Source organism: Chiloscyllium plagiosum, chromosome 5 (assembly GCF_004010195.1).
Source record: "Chiloscyllium plagiosum isolate BGI_BamShark_2017 chromosome 5, ASM401019v2, whole genome shotgun sequence".
NCBI classification, from domain to species: Eukaryota; Metazoa; Chordata; class Chondrichthyes; order Orectolobiformes; family Hemiscylliidae; genus Chiloscyllium; species Chiloscyllium plagiosum.
In genome coordinates this window covers 2153349-2175855 of record NC_057714.1, presented here as the reverse complement: position 1 = coordinate 2175855, position 22507 = coordinate 2153349, and the positions used below count along the sequence as shown (strand labels likewise).

The 22507-nt window shown below is 42.1% G+C and overlaps 1 protein-coding gene across 9 annotated transcripts in view; it reads right to left on the bottom strand.

Annotated features, from left to right (window-relative positions):
• lrrc3b (leucine rich repeat containing 3B) overlaps positions 1 to 22507 on the bottom strand; it is a 65440-nt gene that overhangs the window by 23085 nt on the left and 19848 nt on the right. Inside the window, exon 1 of one of the 9 annotated variants that reach the window (XM_043689476.1) lies at positions 5835 to 5900. The exons of 6 other annotated variants lie outside the window; for them this stretch is intronic. The gene's annotated coding sequence lies outside the window, so the exon portion shown is untranslated. Of the gene's footprint in view, positions 1 to 1497; positions 1969 to 5834; positions 5901 to 22507 lie in introns of those variants that run through there. 2 more of the 9 variants (XM_043689477.1, XM_043689475.1) reach the window with 2 other exon arrangements.

Below are 22507 nucleotides of genomic sequence, written 5' to 3'. Positions count from 1 at the left end.
AATGATTTGACTTAGTTAATGTTAGTCTCTGCTAAAACTGGAGGTGGTGCTACGATGAGATTTTAAATTAGTTTGATCCTCAAACGTCACTGTTGGCCTTATGAATAAGGGAATGTATTGAAGCTTTTATAAACTTCAAAAGGTCTTGCATATATTTTGCAATGCATCTTGTAAAATACACTGTAACACAGAGCATTACGGGTGAATGTAGTTTAATGGAATAATTAATACTCAGCAGAAACAGTGGTTACAGAAATTTCATTCCAGTTTCCAAATCCTGGCATTGGGTTTGCTGCTTTTTTTTTTCCTGCTGCCTACTTAACACACAATAACTTTAAGTTTTTGTAATGATTTGTTTATCCCTATGAGGAACTCCTTCATCCTGAAGGATTTCTAGGGACCTTTTTCCCTTTGTAACTTGTTACCTCGTTTTATATCAGACTCATTTTGCATGACCTTGCTGATTTTAGTTCTTTATTTGCTCGACATGGCTAGCATTATTCTTTAAGGAAGTTTAAATTGCTTTTGCACTGAAATATTGACATCGATCTCCAAACTGTTTCTCTCATTTCTTCTAAATTCTGATGGAATTCAGCCGTTCTGGAGTTAGAAACCTGGATCTTGATCTTTGGTGAAGTAGTGTTCCATTCCATGGACAACTTAACAATTCTGGAGTCACTGTTCCCCAAGGATGCTCTGATGTCTGCACATAACCTGGGTCTTTACCAGGTCAAGTTGCACACTGCTTTTAATGACTAGCCTGATGCACTGAATCATGAAACAGTCATGCATTACATTAACAACACGTATTAACTCTGCATCTGAAACACTCCAGTTTCTGAGGGAGTTCTACATTCTTCACTGATATTTTTAACTAGCACAAAAGTTTAACCTGCAATTGACCTTTCTATACCCTTTCCTACATTACAACACTGGCACACTCCAAATGTACTAATTAGTTATACATTGGAGACATTTCTGAATTGCGCTGGGTCAGTGACATAAAGCCAAGTTCTTTTTATCTGATATATTTTATATTTGTGATCCTCCAACAAATTTCTGCCTTCAAAAGTTTCTTCCAGAAATCATCAATTAGGAGCTCTGAAACAAGATATTCTGATATTCACATTTTTGGATACATTATTCACTACATAATTCATGAATAAAACCTTCTAAAGGACTTGTTTTTTAGGAAATCAAATACGGTGACCTTCTTGTTTTCCAGCTAGTTACAAGTGAATTGTGGCTGATTTACTCTAATCCAGAACTGAGGGGGACAAGTGTCTACAAATTACACAACAAAACCACAAAGTCAATTAATCTGGTCATTCTAAACTTTAGCTGCTAATTGAGCATCAACAACTTCAACCAAATTTAAGCAAGTATTCAAATATAAATAGACAAACAGATACAGATTAAAAAAAATTTAGGATTAGATTTATTTATAACATGATCACAAAAACAAATATTTAAACTTATCCAGAAAACGAACCAAACCTGGTTAGAAATCTCTCAAATGCGTATTGCCAGCAGAGTTAAGCCTTTATTTTTACAGGACGTGACATTCAGCCTAAATGTTGATATTTTTCAGAGCCCAATTCACGCAACCTCATTGCCCTGTACAGTTGCTCATTCTCAATGCTTCTCTTCTACATAAAAATAAATAGCATTCTACTCTTCAAGGCAACTGTCATTTCTATATTTGCTCCTTGTGTAGCTACGGTCACTATTTGTTCTCCTGCTGTGGTTACAGCCACTGTATGTGCTCCAGTTGTTTCCGCAGCTGCTGTCTATATCAATACTCAGTGTTGCTGTAATCTGTTTTCCCTCAAGGGCTGGATTGTATGCTGCTCCTGTTGGAATTGTAGCTATTTTGTAAACTCTGCCTTCTGAAGTGCCTTCTGAACCCTCCTCAAGTGCTATTGAATGCTATACGCTTTGAAATCACCAAGCATTTAAAACAGAGAGAAAGTGAGGACTGCAGATGCTGGAGATCAAAGTTGAAAGATATGGCGCTGGAAAAGCACAGCAGGTCAGGCAGTATCCGAGGAGCAGGAGAATCGATGTTTCGGGTATAAGCCCTTCTTCAAGGAGCATTTAAAACAATCTAGTGCTCTACAAGTGTCTGTCTCTAGTTGGTAGAGCCACTCTCAATTGCAGATAATGCAGGCACCCCATAAACACTCCAAAACTACAAACGCAACATCTCAAGTGAGCCCACATTTTGGATTAGCAATGGTCCAAAATGGCAGGAGCTTCCAGCACAGACATATCCAGCTCACCGGTGTGTATGGTCAAAGATTCCCACCCATACTGAATTCCTCCAAGAGTAAGCCCCAGATCCTCGATCCATTAGTACCCCAAATCCCTCGACTTACCTCAATCTCTCCAACCATATCGAAACACTATTCCCAGTGCTGTTTGGATTCAACTTGTCAACCAGATCTCCAACAGAATTCAAAATTCAAGGGGTGGTAAGCAAATCTGCCCACGACATACTCAAACCTCCTGGGAAAATTTACTCATGGGGCAATTAATCAGAGAAAAATCACCACCTACAAACATGGTGAGGAGCTGTTCCTTCGATCAGAGGCTGGTTCTCCCCTGTTCTGGTTGGTGATAGTTGAAGGGTCACTATTGAATCTACGAACATGAGAGAGGAGCAAAATGTGTTGGCAGGGATAGTGAGCAGTTATGTGTCTAAGTGCTGCAGTGAGGGAGTCACAAGGGGAAATGTTTGCTGGGGAACCAGTGGCCACAATGGGGAGCTGGGAGAGGGGGGCTGAGTGTTGGGGGTAACTGCTTGGAGAGAGGCCCACCCACTGGAAGTGGGAGATGAGAGCTGGGGGTGGCAGAGTTAGAACTGGGCCTGAGAACCAGGAACATAGCTGGCTGGCAGCCTCAGTTGAGGCTAAGTTTTTGCCAACGCTTACATGATGGGCGCTGGGATCAGGAGCAGGAGTTGAAGCCGCCCATTTGCTGAGGTCAGCCAGATCCAGAGGTGTGCTTCAGAGGGAACAAGGAGGTTGCAAGGGAAGTTGAAGAAACAGGGAGCTGGAGAGATAGGGAGTTTGAATGGGAGAATGGAGGAAACAGGGAGATTGGATAGGAGGTCAAGAAGAATGCTGCAAGGGGATTAGGGGAGACATAAAGGCTGCAAAAAGATAGCACTGCTAGGGAAAGTTAAGAAAAAGGGAGGTTAACATGGGAGGGAGAGGGACGCAGTAAAGAACACAATTTTGATCCTGTCAACAGCAGAACAGTCAGCCAACTGGAAGTCAGGAAAACCTGAAATCACTGAGATGGGAATTTACTTGTAAATGAATGTGGTGTCACTGACTTAAGGATACAAATGCTCAGGAGCTATTGTATGGGGAAACTGCAGTGAATGCTATTGCAATGAACACTGTCAATTTCTGAAATTGAGAACGGGAATGGAGTAAAAAAAAAAGGTAGCAAGTTTTTGGTTAAAATATTACAATTTTGTGAATATACAACGGAACACACAAGCTGTGACCTCACTGATTTGGAATGTGTGTTTATAGTGTTGGTTTTTTGTATATTGAAATCTGCATCAATTATTTTGAAAAAATCCTTTAATGCTAACTTACGTTTTCTGCCAATTTAAAATTCTGTATATCTAAGAAAACAGTTGTTTGTTCTGGCTTGAAATGAAATTGAGTGTTGATAATCATTGAAGATATTGATGAACTCTTCTAATTTGCTTCTGTCTGAATCCCAATACCTCATAAGTCAGCACAAATACAGTTACCACGTGACTGAATCGCCCAATGGATGAGCTTGGGAGCATGAAAAGAAAAATCCTTGAAAATTGAATATCACAAGAATCAAACTGTTTCAACTTTCCCCCGCTCAAACTGCAGGGTGTTTTCTATCATATTACGGTCACTGTCCTCTGGGGATTTGTCACTAAGCTCCCAAATCAAATCTGCCTCATTACACATCACCAAATCCAGAACTGCTCATTCCCTAGTGGGGTCTACCACAAACTGCTCCAAAGAACCATCTCATAGACATTCCACAAATTCCATATTTTAAGATCGGCTACTAACCTGATTTTCGCAGTCCACCTGCATGTTGAAAGCCCCATGATTATTGTAATAGTGACTTTCTTAGATGCCTTTTCTATCTCTGGATTTATTTTCCTCCCCATATCCTGACTACTGTTAGGAGACCTGTACACAAATCCCATCAGGGTCTTTTTCCCCTATGCGGTTCTTCAAATCTACCCACACAGATTTTACACCTTCTGACTGTATATCACTTCTCTGCCCATCTGTCTGTCCTTTTGATAGGACACGTATCTTTGGATATTTAGTTCGCAGCGCTGATTCCCTTGTAACCATGTCTCTGAGATACCCAACACATCATACCTGCCAATTTCAAACCGTGACACAAACTCATTTATCTTGTTTCATATACAGCGTGTATTTAAGTATAACTTCCTCAGTCCTATGTTAATTGACCCTCTTCTCATAGTTGTCCCCTCCATCTATTGTGCTTAAAGTTAGTATGGAAAGGATCAGGAATCTATCAGTCCTATTATTTGTTCTGGAATCTTTAATAACTCTGCAGAGCCCTCCCCCACTTTTAACATTTTCTTTGCAACTGAATTCCCCTCCCCTACCCCAGACTGTTATGTTTAAAGCCCTGGTTATGCAATTTGCCAGGCCAGCATGATTCAGGTGCAGCCTCTTATCAGACCAGCTCCCTCCTTCCTCAGTACTGATGCCAATGCCCCATGAATTCAAACCCATTTCTCCCACATCAGTCTTTCATCCATGTGTTTATCTCTTTAATCTTGGTGACCTTGTGCCAATTTGCTCATGGCTCAGGTAGTAATCTAAAATATTACTACCTTCTTGGTTCTGTGTTTTAATTTAACCCATGGCTGTTCATATTCCCTCAGGAGAATCTCTTTCCTCCTCCTTCCTATATTATTGTTACCTACATGCACCACAACCACTAGATCTTTCCTATCCCACTCCAAGTTCCTCTGTAACAAGATGAAATATCCTGAACCCAGGCACCCAGCAGGCAACATAGCTTTCAGAATCTCGATCCTAACCATAGAGAACAGTTTATTCCCCTTACTATACTTTCCCTGATCACAACTACATTTCTTTTTTCTCCCTCTTCTTCAATGGCTCCCTGTACCATGATCCTATGGTCAGTTTGCTCATCCACACAGGGAGCAAGAATCTCAAACCTGGTAGACAAACTCAAGGGCTGAGGCTCCTTCAGCACAACCTCCTGGATGCCTCTCTCATAGTCACACCCTCCTGTACCTGAATACTGACTGGATTTGAGGTAATTGATCTAAGGGGAGCAACTGCCTCTTTGAACACAGCATCCAGGTAGCTCTCCCTCTCCCTGATGTGTCAGTGTTCAAAGCTCAGACTCCATCTCATCAACTCCAAGCTGGAGCTCCTCATGCAACCAACACTTGCTCCAGATGTGGTCATTATGAACCACAGTGGGGTCCACCAGCTCCCTCATGATGCAGGTGCAACTCATTGCCTGGCACGGCACCTCCCATTTTAACTATTTGGTTCTTAATTTGATCTTTAAACATTTTGAACAGGTCTTTTAGTTTGTAGCCTGTAAATATTTCCCCTCTGTACCTTCAATCTGATCAAAGCCTTTAACAGTCAAATTAGTAGCTAACACCAACGAAGTTACATTTTACCTGTGATCCTGTGATGTCACTACTTTATGCTGGGCTCCCTCACCCTACATTTCAATTGATCAAATTTAAAATAAACCTTAGAAACTATGAGCCATACAAAAAATAAGCAAAAAGTACCTCTTACCTTTTATACTGAATTCCTGCATTGCCTCCAGATTCTCCAAACTATATCCTCACTCATGCTTTGTCTCACCCTGGATGTGATCTCTCTTTCCTGTGTGTGCAAAGATTCCTGATCTAAGTTACCAGCCTACCAATCTTACTGACTAACTGCAAAGACATGAGAGAGAAACTGGTCAGAGTTGATTGAAAGGGGAGCCTAGCAGGGAAGAGGGTGCAGCAGCAATATTTCTGGGAGGTAATTCGGCACAGTGGCATTTTTGATAAGGGATAACATTACGGCTGTACTTAGTGAGGATACACCTGGGAAGTTACTTGGGTGGAACTGAGAAATAAGAAAGGGATAACCACCTTATTGAGATTGTATTATAGACTCCCCCAATAGTCAGCTGGAAATTGAGAAACACATTTGTAAGGAGATCTCAATTATCTGTAAGAATAATAGGGTAGTTATGGTAGGGGATTTTCATTTTCCAAACATAGACTGGGACTGCCATAGTGTTAACGGTTTAGATGGAGAGAAATTTGTTAGGTGTGTACAAGAAAATTTTCTGATTCAGTGTGTGGATGTACCTACTAGAGAAGGTGCGAAACTTGACCTATTCTTGGGAAATAAGGTAGGGCAGGTGACTAAGGTGTCAGTGGGGGAGCAGTTTGGGGTCAACAACTATAATTCTACAATGATGGAAAAGTATAGATCAGATCTAAAAGTTAAAGTTCTAAATTGAAGGAAGGTCAACTTTAATGGTTTTTGGCAAGAACTTTGAAAAGTTGATTGGGGGCAGATGTTCGCAGGTAAGGGACGGCTGGAAAATGGGAAGCCTTCAGAAATGAGATAACAAGAGTCCAAGACAGTATATTCCTGTTAGGGTGAAAGGAAAGGCTAGTAGGTATAGGGAATGCTGGATGACTAAAGAAATTGAGGATTTGGTCAAGAAAAAGGAAGCATATGTAAGGTATAGACAGGACAGATCAAGTGAATCCTTAGAAGGGTATAAAGGCAGTAGAAGTATACTTAAGGTGGAAATCAGGAGGGCAAAAAGGGGACATGAGATAGCTTTGGCAAATAAGATTAAGAAGAATCCAAAGGGATTCTGTAAATACATTAAAGACAAATGGGTAACTAGGAACAGAATAGGGCCCCTCAAAGATCAGCAAGGCAGCCTATGTGTGGAACCACAGGAGGCGGGGGAGATACTAAATGAGAATATTGCATCAGTGTTTACTGTGGAGAAAAACATGGAAGATACAGAATGTGGAGAAATAGATGGCGACATCTTGAAAAATGTCCATATTACAAAAGAGGAGATGCTGGATGTTGTAAAATGCAAAAAGGTGGATAAATCCCCAGGACCTGATCAGGTGTACCCTAGAACTCTGTGAAAAGCTACGGAAGTGATTACTAGAGCCCCATGCGGAGATATTTGTATCACCGATAGTCACAGGCAGCGGGCAGGTTGTTTGAGGGAATCTTGAAGGACAGGACGTACGTGTATCTGAAAAGACAAGGACTGAGCAGGGATAGTCAGCATGGCTTTGTGCATGGGAAATCATGTCTCACGAACTTGATTAAGGTTTTTGAAGTAACAAAGAGGATTAATGAAGGCAGAGTGGTGGATGTGATCTATATGGACTTCAGTAAGGCGTTCAACAAGGTTCCCCATGGGAGACTGGTGAGCAAGGTTAGATCACATGGAATACAGGGAAAACTAGCCATGTGGATACAGAATTGGCTCAAAGGCAGAAGATTAAGGGTGGAGGGTTGTTTTTCAGACTGGAGGCCTGTGACCAGTGCAGTGCCACAAGGATCGGTGCTGGGTCCACTACTTTTCATCATTTATATAAATGATTTGAATGTGAGCATAAGAGGTATTGTTAGTAAGTTTGCAGATGATACCAAAATTGGAGGTGTAGTGGACAGCGAAGAAGGTTACCTCAGATTACGACAGGATCTTGATCAGATCGTCCAATGGGCTGAGGAGTGGCAGATGGAGTTTAATTTGGATAAACGCGAGGTGCTGCATTTTGGGAAAGCAGATCTTAGCAGGACTTATACACTTAATGGTAAGGTCCTATGGAGTGTTGCTGAACAAAGAGACCTTGGAGTGCAGGTTCATAGCTCCTTGAAAGTGGAGTTGCAGGTAGATAGGATAGTGAAGAAGGCAATTGGTATGTTTTCCTTTATTAGTCAGTACATCGAATATAAGAGTTGAGATGTCATATTAGGGCTGTACAGGACATTGGTTAGGCCACTGTTGGAATGCTGTGTGCAATTCTGGTCTCCCTGCTATAGGAAGGATGTTGTGAAAGTTGAAAGGTTTCAGAAAAGATTTTCAAGGGTATTGCCAGGGTTGGAGGTTTTGAGCTATAAGGAGCTGGGGCTGTTTTCCTTGGAATGTCGGAGGCAGAGGGGTGAGCTTATAGAGGTTTATAAAATCATGAGAGTGGGAAGTCCAGAACTAGAGGGCATAGATTTAGGATGAGAGGGGAAAAATTTAAAAGGGACCAAAGGGGCAACTTTTTCACGCAAAGGATGGTGCGTGTATGGAATGTGCTGCCAGAGGAAGTGGTGGAGGCTGGTACAATTAAGGCATCTGGATGGCTATATGAATAGGAAGGGTTTAAGAGGGATATTGGCCAAGTGTTGGCAAATTGGATTAGATTAGTTTAGGATATCTGGTGGGCATGGACGAGTTGGACCGAAGGGTCTGTTCCCATGCTGTACAGCTCTATGACTCTATGGTTTCACTAAAGATGGTCAAGCCTGACAAATCTGTTAAAAATCTTTGAGGCGGTAACAACCAAGTGGACATGATATATTTGGATTTTCAGAAGGCTTTTGGCAAGGTGCCATACAGGAAGCAGCTAAATAAGAAGAGTCTATGGTGTTCAGGGCAGGGTGCAAGCATGAACAGAGAATTGGGTGACTGGCAGAAGGCAGAGAGTAGGGATAAAGGGCTCCTTTTCAGGCTGGCTGCTGGTGACCAGTGCAGTTCCAAAGGGATCAGTATTGAGACCACAATTACTCACATTATACATTAATGATCTGGGTGAAGAAACTGAGGGCATTGTTGCTAAGCTTGCAGATGACACAATGATAGGTGGAGGGATAATGTAGTGTTGAGGAAGAGGGGAGGCTGCAGAAGGACTCAGACAGTCTAGAGATTGTATTACATCTGCAACCTTTCTGCCCAATGTGGGAAAGTGTGAGGTTATGCACTTTGATATGAAGAATAATGGCGTAGACTATTTTCTAAATAGGGAAGGGCTTCATTAATCTGAATCACAAAAGGACTTGGGTGTCCTAATTTTCATAAGGTTAACATGCAGTTTCAATTGGCAGTTAGAAAGGCATCCTTTCGTTTATCAAAAGCCTATCTACCTCTGCCTTAAAAATATTCAAATATTCTGATTCTACTGCCCTTTGACAAAGAGAGCTTCAAAGACTCACAACCTTCTATAAAGATAAATTCTCCTAATTTCAGTCTTAAATGGTGACCCCTTATTTTTAAGCAGTGATCTCTAGTTCTGACTTCTCCAACCAAAGGAAAATTTGTTTCCACATGCACTTTGTCAAGTCCCCTTAGGTACTTTTATGTTTCAATTAAGTCACCCCTTACTTTTCTAAATGCCAGCAGATACAAACCTATCCTGTTTAGCCTTTCCTCAAAAGACAACCTGCTCATTCCAGATATTAGTCAACTTTCTCTGAATTGCTTCTAATGCATTTAGATGATTCCTTAAATATGGACACCAATACGTACACATTTTTCCAGATGTGGTACCATCAGTGCTTTGTAAATTTGAAGCAAAATCTCCCTACTTTTGGATTCAATTCCCTTCAACAATAAATTATGGCATTGAATTAGTTTTCCTAACTACTTGGTGTACCAGCATAGCAACCTTTTGCAATTCATGTACAAGAAAATCCAGATCTCTCTATCTCAGAGCTCTGCAATCTCTCACCATTTAGATTACATGCTTCTTTTTCACTCTTCCTGCCAAAATGGACAACTTCACATTTTACCACATTGTACTCCATTTACCAATTATTTGCCCATTTGCCTGGCCTATCTATATTCTTTATACATTCCTTGTGTCCTCTTCACAACCCATTTTCCTACTTATCTTTGCATCATCGTAAATTTAGCACCCATACCTCCCATCCCTTTATTCAATAAACTGTATAGTGTTAAGGGGCCAGCCCTAATCCCTGCAGCACAGCACTTGTTACATCATGCCAAACTGAAAATGGCCCATAAGATACCAGACATTGGAGTGGTAGTAGGCCATTTGGCCTCTCAAGACTACTCCAACATTCAAGAAGATCCGAATAATCTTCAATTCCACTTTCCTGCCTTATCATCATACACCCTTTATATCATTTCTGTCTCCTATAAGCCAACCAATCTCCTATTCATTCTATGAATGAGACAAAGGACTGCGGATGCTGGATCTGAAACAAATAAAAACAGAGATTGCTAGAGAAACTCAACAAGTCGGGCAGCATCTATGAAAACACAGTCAATGCTTTGAGTCAAATAATGTTTCTTCAGAACTGATAGCAGCTAAGAAAAGGTGGTCTTTATGCTGATGACGCAGGGATGAGGAACGCAGAGAGAGTGAGTAAGAGTAAGTAGACAAAGGAATTGTTGATTCTAAGGCAGGGAAGAAGAGAAGCTAAACAGACGATAATGAGGACTATCAGTCATTGAAAATGTATTGACTGTGCTGAAAGCAATGTATTTCATGACAGGACCTGGGGTATGGGGTAAGGGAGGTGAGGAGGGGATGGGGAAGAAATAGACTTAGAAGGAAATGACCACGCTCTAAAATTTCCAAACACAATGTTGACTCCTGAAGGCTGTAAAGTTCCCAAGTCGAAGATGAGTTGCTGTTCTTCAAGCTTGTGCTGAACCTCAGTGCAGCACTGCAGCTGGCCTTAGACAGAAATGTCTCTCAGAGAATACAGTCGTGTGTTAAAGTGGCTAGCAACTGGAAGTTCAGTCATTTTTATGGACAGAATGTAGGTGTTCTGCAAAGAGGTTGCCATGTCTGCATTGCATCTTCCCGTGTAGAGGAGACTGCATTGTGAACAGTGAATACAATAAGCTAGATGGAGTGAAGTGCTGGCAAAGCGCTGCTTTATGTGGAAGATACGTCTGGAACCTTGGATAGTGAGGAGGAAGGGACTAAGTAGGCAAGAGTTACACCTTCTGCGTTTGCATGAAAAGTCGGGTGGTGTTGGAAATGGAGGAGGAGAAGGCCATGTACTGTGGGGTGTGAGGAAGTATTGGGAATGGATCAGAAGTGGACCAAGTGCCGTGAGGGTGTGAGAAGGTATTTGGAATGGAGGAGGAGTGGAACAGGGTGTTCTGGAGGGAATGGTCCCTGCAGAAGGCTGACAAGGGATGGGTTGGGAATGTGTCTCGTGTTGGCATCCCACTGGAAGTGGCAGAAATGGCAGCTTATGATCTTTAGGATGCAGAGGCTGGTGAAGTGGAAAGTGAGGAACAGAGGTACCCTATTGTTGTTGTGGCAGGGAAAGGGAAGAAGTGCAGGAAATGGCTTGGACACAGCTGACGGCCCTGTCTACCACAGTAGCAGGAATTTTCGATTGAGGAAAAAGGTAGTTGTTTCTTAGATCCCCCTTCAGGAGGTGACATCATCAGAAAAGATGCAATGGAGTCAGAGAAACTGGGAAAATGGGATAGAGTCCTTGGGTCCACACAACTCCAACAAGCAATGCTCAAGTATATTGTATACAATCAAAGGCATGCTGTCACAAGAAATGTGATAAAGGAGACTATTCTCATGTTGAATCAATGCTTTTACAGCCTGACCATGCTGGACGAGACTTGCAGTTCTCCACTGATTAGGTTAGCCGGTATCCCATGCTGTACAATCCCAATAAGGGGATAGTACTACCAGGGGCTTTAAGTGAGCAATTCATGTGTAGGAGAAGGAGGCAGCCCATCCTAACTATGCTGACCATGAAGAATTCATCGAGTTCCTTCTTTCTCTCACTGACAAATGGCAACATTCACTTTGGCCATCATGTAAACAATTCACAACAAACTAAACACTCCAAACCAAATTTACACATGAAATCATTTCATCTTGCACACAAATTTCAACACACCACCCCTTGCTAGTCTTTACTACTTGGTCCATATTCCTTTGCCTGTCTTTGTGCTCCTATACTGTGCTGCCTCAGTGGCTACAAAGGCTGGAAAGCTGCTAACTTCAAATGATAGCCATTGCAGATGACTCTGCAGGATATCCTTGAGGGGCTCTAGGTCTCGAGAGCCCAAATTTAGACACAATATGTTGTCATCAGCAATAACAGTTTGGGCTATCAGTATGAAAACCGACCACAAGGACACGAAGTAGCAGCAGGGGGAGCAGAAATGCTGTTGTTATCATAAGACAGGACACTGGGTTCATGCTTCATGGTGCCTTTGTTAGCCTCCCAGAAGGCAATCTAGGAACGTGTTGGAGAACATCATCATCTTTGGATGAACCTCTACAGTACCAACTTCATGGGCAGCACGGTGGCTCAGTGGTTAGCAATGCTGCCTCACAGTGCCAGGGACCCAGGTTCGATTCCGGCCTCAGGCAACTGTCTGCGTGGAGTTTGCATGTTCTTCCAGTGTTTGTGTGGGTTTTTTCCAGGTGCTCCGGTTTCATCTCACAATCCAAAGATGTGCAGGTCAGATGAATTGGCCATGCTAAGTTGCCTGTAGATGCATTAGTGAGAGGGAAATGGGGCTGGCTGGGTTGCTCTTCAGAGGGTCGGTGTGGACTTGTTGGGCCAAATGGCTTGTTTCCACACTGTAGGGAATCTAATCTACTAAGGTCAGTTTGGATGGTATTAAGCTGACATTTCTTGATCTCAAATTGAGTTTCTGCTGTTGCAGTTAGACATTGGTTGGCTTCTCACCGAGGAAACTGAGACATTGACTAACAGACACTTCACGACGCTTGGATGTTCTCATGGAATCAGCCACCATTTCCGTTTTGCATGGCATGGACTCCGGGTTCAGTGATCTATCCCGCACCAATTTGGGAGTGGACTCCTTGATAGACACAGGAGGCCACCAATCCATGAAGTATTTCTGACAGCATACCCATCAGGTTTTTTTTTGCATCAGCCTATTAACATCCTCAAGAAGAACAAAAACTCAGCAGGTCTGGCAGCATCTGTGAAGAGAAACAGAGCTAACAGTTCGGGTCCGGTGACTCTTCTTCAGAACTTTTGTTTTTTTCCCTCATGAACATCTTATCAGGGTCCTCTGCAGAAGAAATCATGTGTAATGCTGCCCTTTTGAAAATGGTCAGCTACACAATCCCTTCTCCTGCCAGGATCTCAGCAATTATAGAGTCATAGAGATGTACAGCATGGAAACAGACCCTTCGGTCCAACCCGTCCAAGCTGACCAGATATCCCAACCCAATCTAGTCCCACCTGCCAGCATCCGGCCCATATCCCTCCAAACCCTTCCTATTCATATTCCCATCCAAATGCCTTTTCAATGTTGCAACTGTACCAGCCTCCACCACATCCTCTGGCAGGTTATTCCATACATGTACCACCCTCTGCGTGAAAAAGTTGCCCCGTAGGTCTCTTTTATATCTTTCCCCTCTCACCCTAAACCTATGCCCTCTAGTTCTGGACTCACAAACCCCAGGGAAAAAACTTTGTCTATTTATTCTATCCATGCCCCTTATGATTTTATAAACCTCTATAAGGTCACCCCTCAGCCTCCGACGCTCCAGGGAAAACAGCCCCAGACTGTTCAGCCTTTTCCTATAGCTCAAATCCTCCAACCCTGGCAACATCCTTGTAAATCTTTTCTGAACCCTTTCAAGTTTCACAACATCTTTCTGATAGGATTCACTATCATGTGGAGCTGCCTGCATATAATCCTCTAAACCTGACAGTGCCAATTTCTTAAATGATGGTTGAGGATGTCAGGTTTAGCAACGCTTTTTCTTCGTCCCCAGCCTCCCACACCACTACCCGGCCAGCTGGCACTTCTTGAGGATATGAAAGCACCAATTATAACAGATTGTAGGATGAGACTGAAATGAGATTTGAGGAGGTGTGTCAGGCAGAAACTTGCAACTATCTTTAATGCTTTCATCCATGTCAGTGCCACAAGTGACAGGCACTCCACTGATGGGCAGGACTCTCTTCCGCATGCTCACCCCCTGCCAGTTTCTTACTGCTGCCACCTGTAATGGTCCAGCTTGTCCTGCAAAAGATAGGGAATTGTATCAGGGAGTGTGATGTGATATGCTTGGCAGGTCTGTGTGAATGTGAGCCTGGGAGTAGTGCTATGTACGTACGGATGAAGTGAGGCTTTGACTGGATAGCTTGACTTGTGTTTGATGAAGATTGGCGGTAGGTAGGAAAAGCAACTGGGGTGAAAACAGAAAGTATGTGGCTGATGATGCATAGTGACGATGATTCTGAACACATGTAGAAGGTCATTAAACTTTGTGAGGTACTACACTGAGGTCCTCGAGGCTAGACGTCTGGCATCGACAACAATGACTTTCTGCTTCCACAATCTTCTGAGTACACATCTGGAGGGACTCTCAGCTTCCTGAAGGACGAGAATTCCTGTATTCAAGCCTCCAGGGCAACACTCGACACATTGATACATGCTCTCTGGCCTGCTGCACCCTCATTTTCTGATCTTCCAAGCTTCATTAAGCAGATTCAGACCTGCACCTTGCAGAGGTTCTATGCAAGGTCAAATTCCTTTGCTATGAATACTCAGTGTAATGAAACAAGCTTATCAAAATCTCTTGAAGGCTCAATGGGTATAATGTGATAATGACTCATACAAACAGGATGTTCTCGACTACACTGAATTAAATTAACCCAGTGGCAGGATACTAAAATTGGCCTCAGCGGCATTACATTAGGAAGGTGAAAAATGAAAACAGCTAAGTCACATTTTTAATTCCCCGCAGGAGAGTTTATGAATGGGTACATCCACTGAGGACATGATTACGTTTGATTATGATACTTCACATTCCACCCAAAGTTAAATGGCAGCTAGTCCCATGAACAAGGATATTTTGGACTGGGACATGGGAGTTTGTTTATTTAGGAACTGTGACCAACAAAAAGTACTGAGAGAGGAGGAGAGGACTTAAAATAAAGAAAGCTTCTATATTAAACTAATATTCAGATTTCACAGAAATAACTCATTGAGGTGTAATTTAAATCCATAAGACATTTTCATAACATCGGCAGTTTCTGACATTAACAACCATTAACTGTTCGCAACATTAATGTTTTTGTTAGGGACCGTTCATGATTAAACAAGTTAGATGACCAGCAATTAACCAACAGAATGACCCACAAGTTCTCACATTTTAAAACTAAAACGTTATTGGATGTCTAAAAGAATGAAACAAATTAAGTATTATTAACACAATGGTTTTTTAAATTCATTCGTGGGACATGGGCATCACTGATTAGATCATTATTTATTTCCCATCCTGAACTGCCTTTGAGAAGATGGTGCTGAGCTGCCAACTTGAACTGATACAATTCATTTGGTGTAGGTACATACAAAGAGCTGTGAGGGGGCAGGTCCAGGATTTTGTTTCTTTATTTTCAGTAGATCAATGACACATTTCCAAGTCAGGATTGAGAGTGGCTTGGAGGGGAACTTGCAGTTGGTGATGTACCCATTTGTTGCCTTAGCCCTTCTAGGTGGTTAAGGTCATGGATTGGAAGGTGCTATTGAAGATGCCTTGGTGCATTGTTGTTGTGCACCTTGTAGATGGTACACCCTGATACCACTGTGGAACAGTGGTTGACGTGGTGCCAATCAAATGGGCTGCTTAGACCTGAATGACATTGCGCTTCTTGGTTGTTATTGTTAGAGCTGCATTTATCCAGGTGAGCTGGGAGGATTGCATCACACAGGCAGGGGAGACAGGAGATGAGTTCTCTCACTCAAATTCCTAACCCCTGACCTGGGCTGGGTACAGTTGCATTACCACTTTTAGAGAATCACCTTTACCAAGGACATAACCAAACCCCATGCTTCTCTTCATTATTTACATGTTCTCAACGGATTATAATTTTTCACTTTTGCAGATCTTGCCTTGATAGTCCATCTCAAGAACAATTCTGTCAAAGACTGCTCAATGAATGCTCCAGGTCTATTCCATCATCTTTGTATCCTCAATCAACATTCACCTAAGACCTGCACTCCATCATTTATTCACAACTCCAGCTCACCAATAGAAACCTTCACCAAGCCAGATCCTACCAGCATTTTCCCTCAACTCTAACCTTACTTAGTCATGACAGACAGACAATGCTAATGAACCCTTCAACCTCTGCTTTTAGCTGTACTGATCTATTAGTGGCATAAATCTTCTTGTGATTTACCACAACTCCCAGGATTTTTCCCAAGCCCTGACTGCATCATCGAGCTGTGTAATAAATTGGCCTGGGTTCTAGCAGAGATATCAGTCATCCTTGACTTCATCATCACAAAACCATCAAACACGGAACAGAAACAGACCGATCAGCCCTGCCAGTCTGCTCCATCATTCAATGAGATCATAATTCCTGAATTCCACTTTCCTACCTTTTCCACATGACCTTTGAATCCCTTGCTGATTGAAATCTGTGTCTCTCAGTCTGGAATATACTTAATTACCCACCCTCTACAGCTCTCTGTGGTAAAGAATTTCACGCTGAGAGAAAAGAAATCCTCCTTGTCTTTATCTTAAATGGATAATCTCCTATTAACATTATACCGGCTGTTCCTTGATTCTTTCAAAAGGGAAACAACCTCGCCACATTTACGTTGTCAAGTCCAGTCAGGATTGTATATGTTTCAATAAGTTCCCCTTTCGTTCTTCTAAATTCCAATTAGTAGAAGCTCAATGTACACAATTTCCTCTACTGTTTTATCAGCTGCAAACTAGGTGATGGGACATTCACTTCGGTCCTCCAAGTCATTAATATTTTTTGTATCTTAATAAAATAGATTCATTCAGAAATAAGTGAAGATTTATGTCTATACCTCATAGACAGCGTTGTAATATTCTTGTGAAAATTGTGAAATTAACCTTCTGTTGCAAAATGCTCCTCTGATGAACAACTACTGCTCAGGTCTCACTCAGTGTTAAACTTATTCCTTTTTGGAATAAATCTGGTTTTGTTTTGCAGATTAAAAGTCTTAGCTATATTGTAAACAATTGTAGCCATTCCTGTGGCACTCCACTCATTACAGGTTCCATTCTGAAAATACCCTCTTTATCGTGCTCTGTCTTCTATTAGTCAGCCAATCCCTATCCATGTTGATATGCTACCACCAACATGATCAGCTCTTACCTTATTAAGTAGCCTTATAAGCAGTAGAACCATAGAATCCATTCGGTCTAGAGTCTGCACCAACCCTCTGAAGACACCCAGCCCCCTACCCATCCTCGTAATCCTACATTTACCATGGCTAATCCACCTACGCTTCACACCCTTGGACATTACAAATAATTTTGCATGGCCAATCCATCTAACCTGCATATTTTTGGACTGTGGGAGGAAATCGGAGCATCCAGCAGAAATCCACACAGACATGAGGAGAATGTGCCACACAGACTGTCACCTGTGGCTGGATTTAAACCAAGGTTCCTGATACTGAGGTAGTAGTGCTAACCACTGAGCCACCATGCCATCCATGCCACAATACCTTACTGAGCACTTTTTGAAAATCCAAATATGATACATCTACTGAATCCCCTTTATCAATCTTGCTTGTTAACTCCTGAAAGAACTGTGATAAATTTGCCAGGCATGATTTCTCCTTCACAAAGCCATGCAGACTCTCCTTGAACATATTATGCATTTCTGCATTGTCCTGCTATGACATCCTTTATAATAGACACTAGCAATTTCCCAATAAGAGATGTGAAGCTAACTGGCTCCATCACATTCTGAATAAGGGGGTTACATGGGCAGTTTTCCAATTTAGGACTTCTCTCAAATCTAAGGATTCTTGGAATTATTACCTGTGTGTCCACTACCTCTGTAGATATTTCTTGTAAAATCTTAAGGTGCACCCATCAAGTCTAGGGACCTTTTCAGTCTTTAGCCTCATTAGTTTCCTCCAATCGTAGTTCGTGTGTTTATTTTCTCCTCCTCTTGGCCCCTTGACTGTTTGGTATTTTTGGAGTTTTATTAATGCCTGCTACTATGAAGACTGAAACAAAGTATTCATTCAACTCCTCTGCCTTTTCTTGGTTCCCATTTTTATTTCCCCAGTTTCATTCTCTGAGGTTAATGCCCACTTTGACATCTCTTTTCCTGTTTATATATTTATAGAAGCTCTTCCTCTCCTTATTTATATCACTTGCTAGTTTGTCCTCAGTTTATTTTCTCTCTCCTATTATTTTTAGCTTTGTTTTATTATTATTTTCTCACTTAGTCTCCTGAACAGAACCCATTTAGCTCAGATGCCTTCCCTGCTATGCAGCTAAAAAACAAAAATTAGTAGACTACTTCTAACATCTACTGTCTGTCTCTCTCTTAAACTTATTTACCTTCAGTCACCATCTATAATCGTTTCAAGTGCTCTTCAGTGATCCCCACAACATCGTGAGCAACCAAATGAAAAACACAGCAATAGGCTCCTCTATTATTGCTGGGAGAATTAAACGTTGCCACACATCAACTCTTGGAACTGAGTGTTCCTTTAATGTTGCCAGTCATAAATTGCTGAATGGGATTTAGCTAGAGGATTTCATTGCGCATCACAATGTTTTAATGGCTTAGAAAAACTTCCTGGATTTTGTACTCATTTCTCTACTTACAATGCCCATTTGAAAGCTCGGGTTACAGAATAATGTACTTTACAGCAAAGACAAGTACCACAACACAGTCATTCATATTACACACAGCTTCATTCTTTGACTTGGCACTATGCAATATCTAGACAGCAACACCCAGGTGATTTGAACCTCAAAAGGATCGAAAACATATGTACAAATGAGAAGAACAAATGAGGACCTCTTTTGTTGGCATGTCTCACTTGATTTCACTTACAAATTTAAAAGTAGCAGCACCTTTCAGTAAATTCACAACAATCAATTCACCTGCCATAATGCACTATTTCTATTCATACAATTGGGGTTTTGTTAACAAAAGGACTTTTTTTTTCCTGATATTAAATTGAAACTAACCTCACCTTCAAATGCTCAGGAAGTAGCATAAAATAGGGGAGCAAATTACTGCTAAAAAAGTCAGCAAAGCATAGAAGATCTGCCAAGAAAGAAAGAGTCAATGCTTCAGGTCCATGATGTGCATAGAGTCTGAGTGAGCTTCACTGAACTCTGGTTCACTGTGCACAGATGCCACCAGAAGTGCAATTCCCATTTCTATTGGAGCAAATACAATCCCTTTTACCTTCACTCCCAAAGGAAATCAGACTTCTTGTGAGTCGCCCATTCCTCATCAGCAAGACACTAGACAGCAGTTGCCCGAGATCTGGTGAGGACGTTAAAATACCACAGAGGGGTCAGTTCCCTGCTTTGCTTCTCTTTCAGGACTCAAAGATTAAACATTCCACTGCCAAAGGACTTACTGCAGTATCAACTGAAAGCCAGTACTCTTACAATACTTTCAGAACATCTCAGTGCGGGGTGGGGGGGGGGCTGTGCTGACTGTGTCTCAGAAATAGAGCCCAGTGGAGCCACACATGTAGATTCCTCCTGGAGCCCCAGAAAGAGGTATTTGCCCTCTCCAGACAAGACTGATTGCCTTGGCCACAACCCTGTTAAACTGCCTCCCGCTCCCATCGTCTTACTTCCCCACCATATTAGCATTGGTACGGGAGCTCCCCATTCACAGCTGGCAAAACACTTCTGATTTAATCTTTTCCCATCAACACATAATACAATAATCAGTTTCTGTAATCCAATCACACGTTATCGCAGGACACCCACATTCATCAGGCTTCGTAAATTCATAATTACCTACTTTAAACTATGTGATAATAATCTCCCACGTGACTGATAAACCTTTTTGCTTAATTCCTATAAAATATACTGTCTCTGTGTGGAGAGCAGAGATTTGTGAAGAAGTGTCACAACAAGTAGACACACGGATGTCCGATAATAAAGCTACTGCTGTTGCACAGAAAACTTCTGTTGTCTGGAGTTGTTGAACGAAGCAGACATCAGCACTGGCCTGGCACAATAAGAATTGGGAACTTCAAAAAGAAAGGCTACAAATGAGGTGTTCAGCAAGATAAATCAATATCAAAACATTAATATAGTAATATTTTAAAAGAAGCAATAAAATTATCTTTAAAATTACCAGCAATAGTGTCAACTAATAGAGATTTTTTAGAGTCATAGAGATGTAGGAAACAGATCCTTCGGTCCAACCCGTCCATGCTGACCAGATATCCCAAACCCAATCTAGTCCCACCTGCCAGCACCCGGCCCATATCCCTCCAAACCCTTCCAATTCATAAACCCAACCAAACGCCTCTTAAATGTTGCAATTGTACCAGCCTCCACCACATCCTCTGGCAGTTCATTCCATACACGTACCACTCTCTGCGTGAAAATGTTGCCCCTTAGGTCTCTTTTATATCTTTCCCCTCTCATCCTAAGCCTATGCCCTCTAGTTCTGGACTCCCCGACGCCAGGGAAAAGACTGTGTCTATTTGTCCTATCCATGCTCTTCATAATTTTGTAAACCTCTATAAGGTCACCCCTCAGCCTCCGACGCTCCAGGGAAATCAACCCCAGCCTGTTCAGCCTCTCCCTATAGCTCAAATCCTCCAACCCTGGCAACATCCTTGCAGATCTTTTCTGAACCCTTTCAAGTTTCAATAAAATATACTGTCTCTGTGTGGAGAGCAGAGATTTGTGAAGAAGTGTCACAACAAGTAGACACACGGATGTCCGATAATAAAGCTACTGCTGTTGCACAGAAAACTTCTGTTGTCTGGAGTTGTTGAACGAAGCAGACATCAGCACTGGCCTGGCACAATAAGAATTGGGAACTTCAAAAAGAAAGGCTACAAATGAGGTGTTCAGCAAGATAAATCAATATCAAAACATTAATATAGTAATATTTTAAAAGAAGCAATAAAATTATCTTTAAAAATTACTAGCAATAGTGTCAACTAATAGAATTTTTTAGAGTCATAGAGATGTAGGAAACAGATCCTTCGGTCCAACCCGTCCATGCTGACCAGATATCCCAACCCAATCTAGTCCCACCTGCCAGCACCCGGCCCATATCCCTCCAAACCCTTCCTATTCATAAACCCAACCAAACGCCTCTTAAATGTTGCAATTGTACCAGCCTCCACCACATCCTCTGGCAGTTCATTTCATACACGTACCACTCTCTGCGTGAAAATGTTGCCCCTTAGGTCTCTTTTATATCTTTCCCCTCTCATCCTAAGCCTATGCCCTCTAGTTCTGTACTCCCTGACGCCAGGGAAAAGACTGTGTCTATTTGTCCTGTCCATGCTCCTCATAATTTTGTAAACCTCTATAAGGTCACCCCTCAGCCTCCGATGCTCCAAGGAAATCAACCCCAGCCTGTTCAGCCTCTCCCTATAGCTCAAATCCTCCAACCCTGGCAACATCCTTGCAGATCTTTTCTGAACCCTTTCAAGTTTCATAACGTCTTTCCAATAGGAAGGAGACCAGAATTGCACGCAATATTCCAACAGTGGCCTAACCAATGTCCTGTACAGCCGCAACATGACCGCCCAACTTCTGTACTCAATACTCTGATCAATAAAGGAAAGCATACCAAACACGTTCTTCATTATCCTATCTACCTGTGACTCCACTTTCAAGGAGCTATGAACCTGCACTCCAAGGTCTCTTTGTTCAGCAACACTCCCTAGGACCTTGCCATTAAGTGTATAAGTCCTACTAAGATTTGCTTTCCCAAAATGCAGCACCTCGCATTTATCTGAATTAAACTCCATCTGCCACTTCTCAGCCCATTGGCCCATCTGGTTCAGATCCTGTTGTAATCCGAGGTAACCCTCTTTGCTGTCCACTACACCTCCAATTTTGGTGTCATCTGCAAACTTACTAACTGTACCTCTTATGCTCGCATCCAAATCATTTATGTAAATGACAAAAAGTAGAGGGCCCTCTTTTTATTTAAGAATCAGAGCTAGATAAACAGACTAAAACTAATAAATTCCATTCCTGATGAAGGGCTTTTGCCCGAAATGTCGAGTATCCTTCTCATCGGATGCTGCCTGACCTGCTGTGCTTTTCCAGCACCATTCCGATTTCCAACACCTGCAGTCCTCACTTTTGCCTTGACTAAAACTAAGTCCACGGAAGGGAAAAGGAATCGTGGCTGAGCTAAGAAATTGATTTTAACAAACACAAACCTTGCCTTTTCCTCTGACAAAGCTAGGCTGGGCAGAGTTCATACAGAAGTGGGGCTGGGAATGGATGTCTTTCAGCCTGGGTTTTCCTCAACTCCTGCCCTGGTGTATATAGTTTATTTGGGGAGGGCGAGGGGGTAGGGTCACAACAGGAGGGTTGCAATTACCAAAATTGGCAAAATCCATCCGTTGTCTCCTTTTCCTTCCAGTGATTCTCCTTCTCGCTAAATAGCATCTGGAGTGACAATGATATAATTCCAAT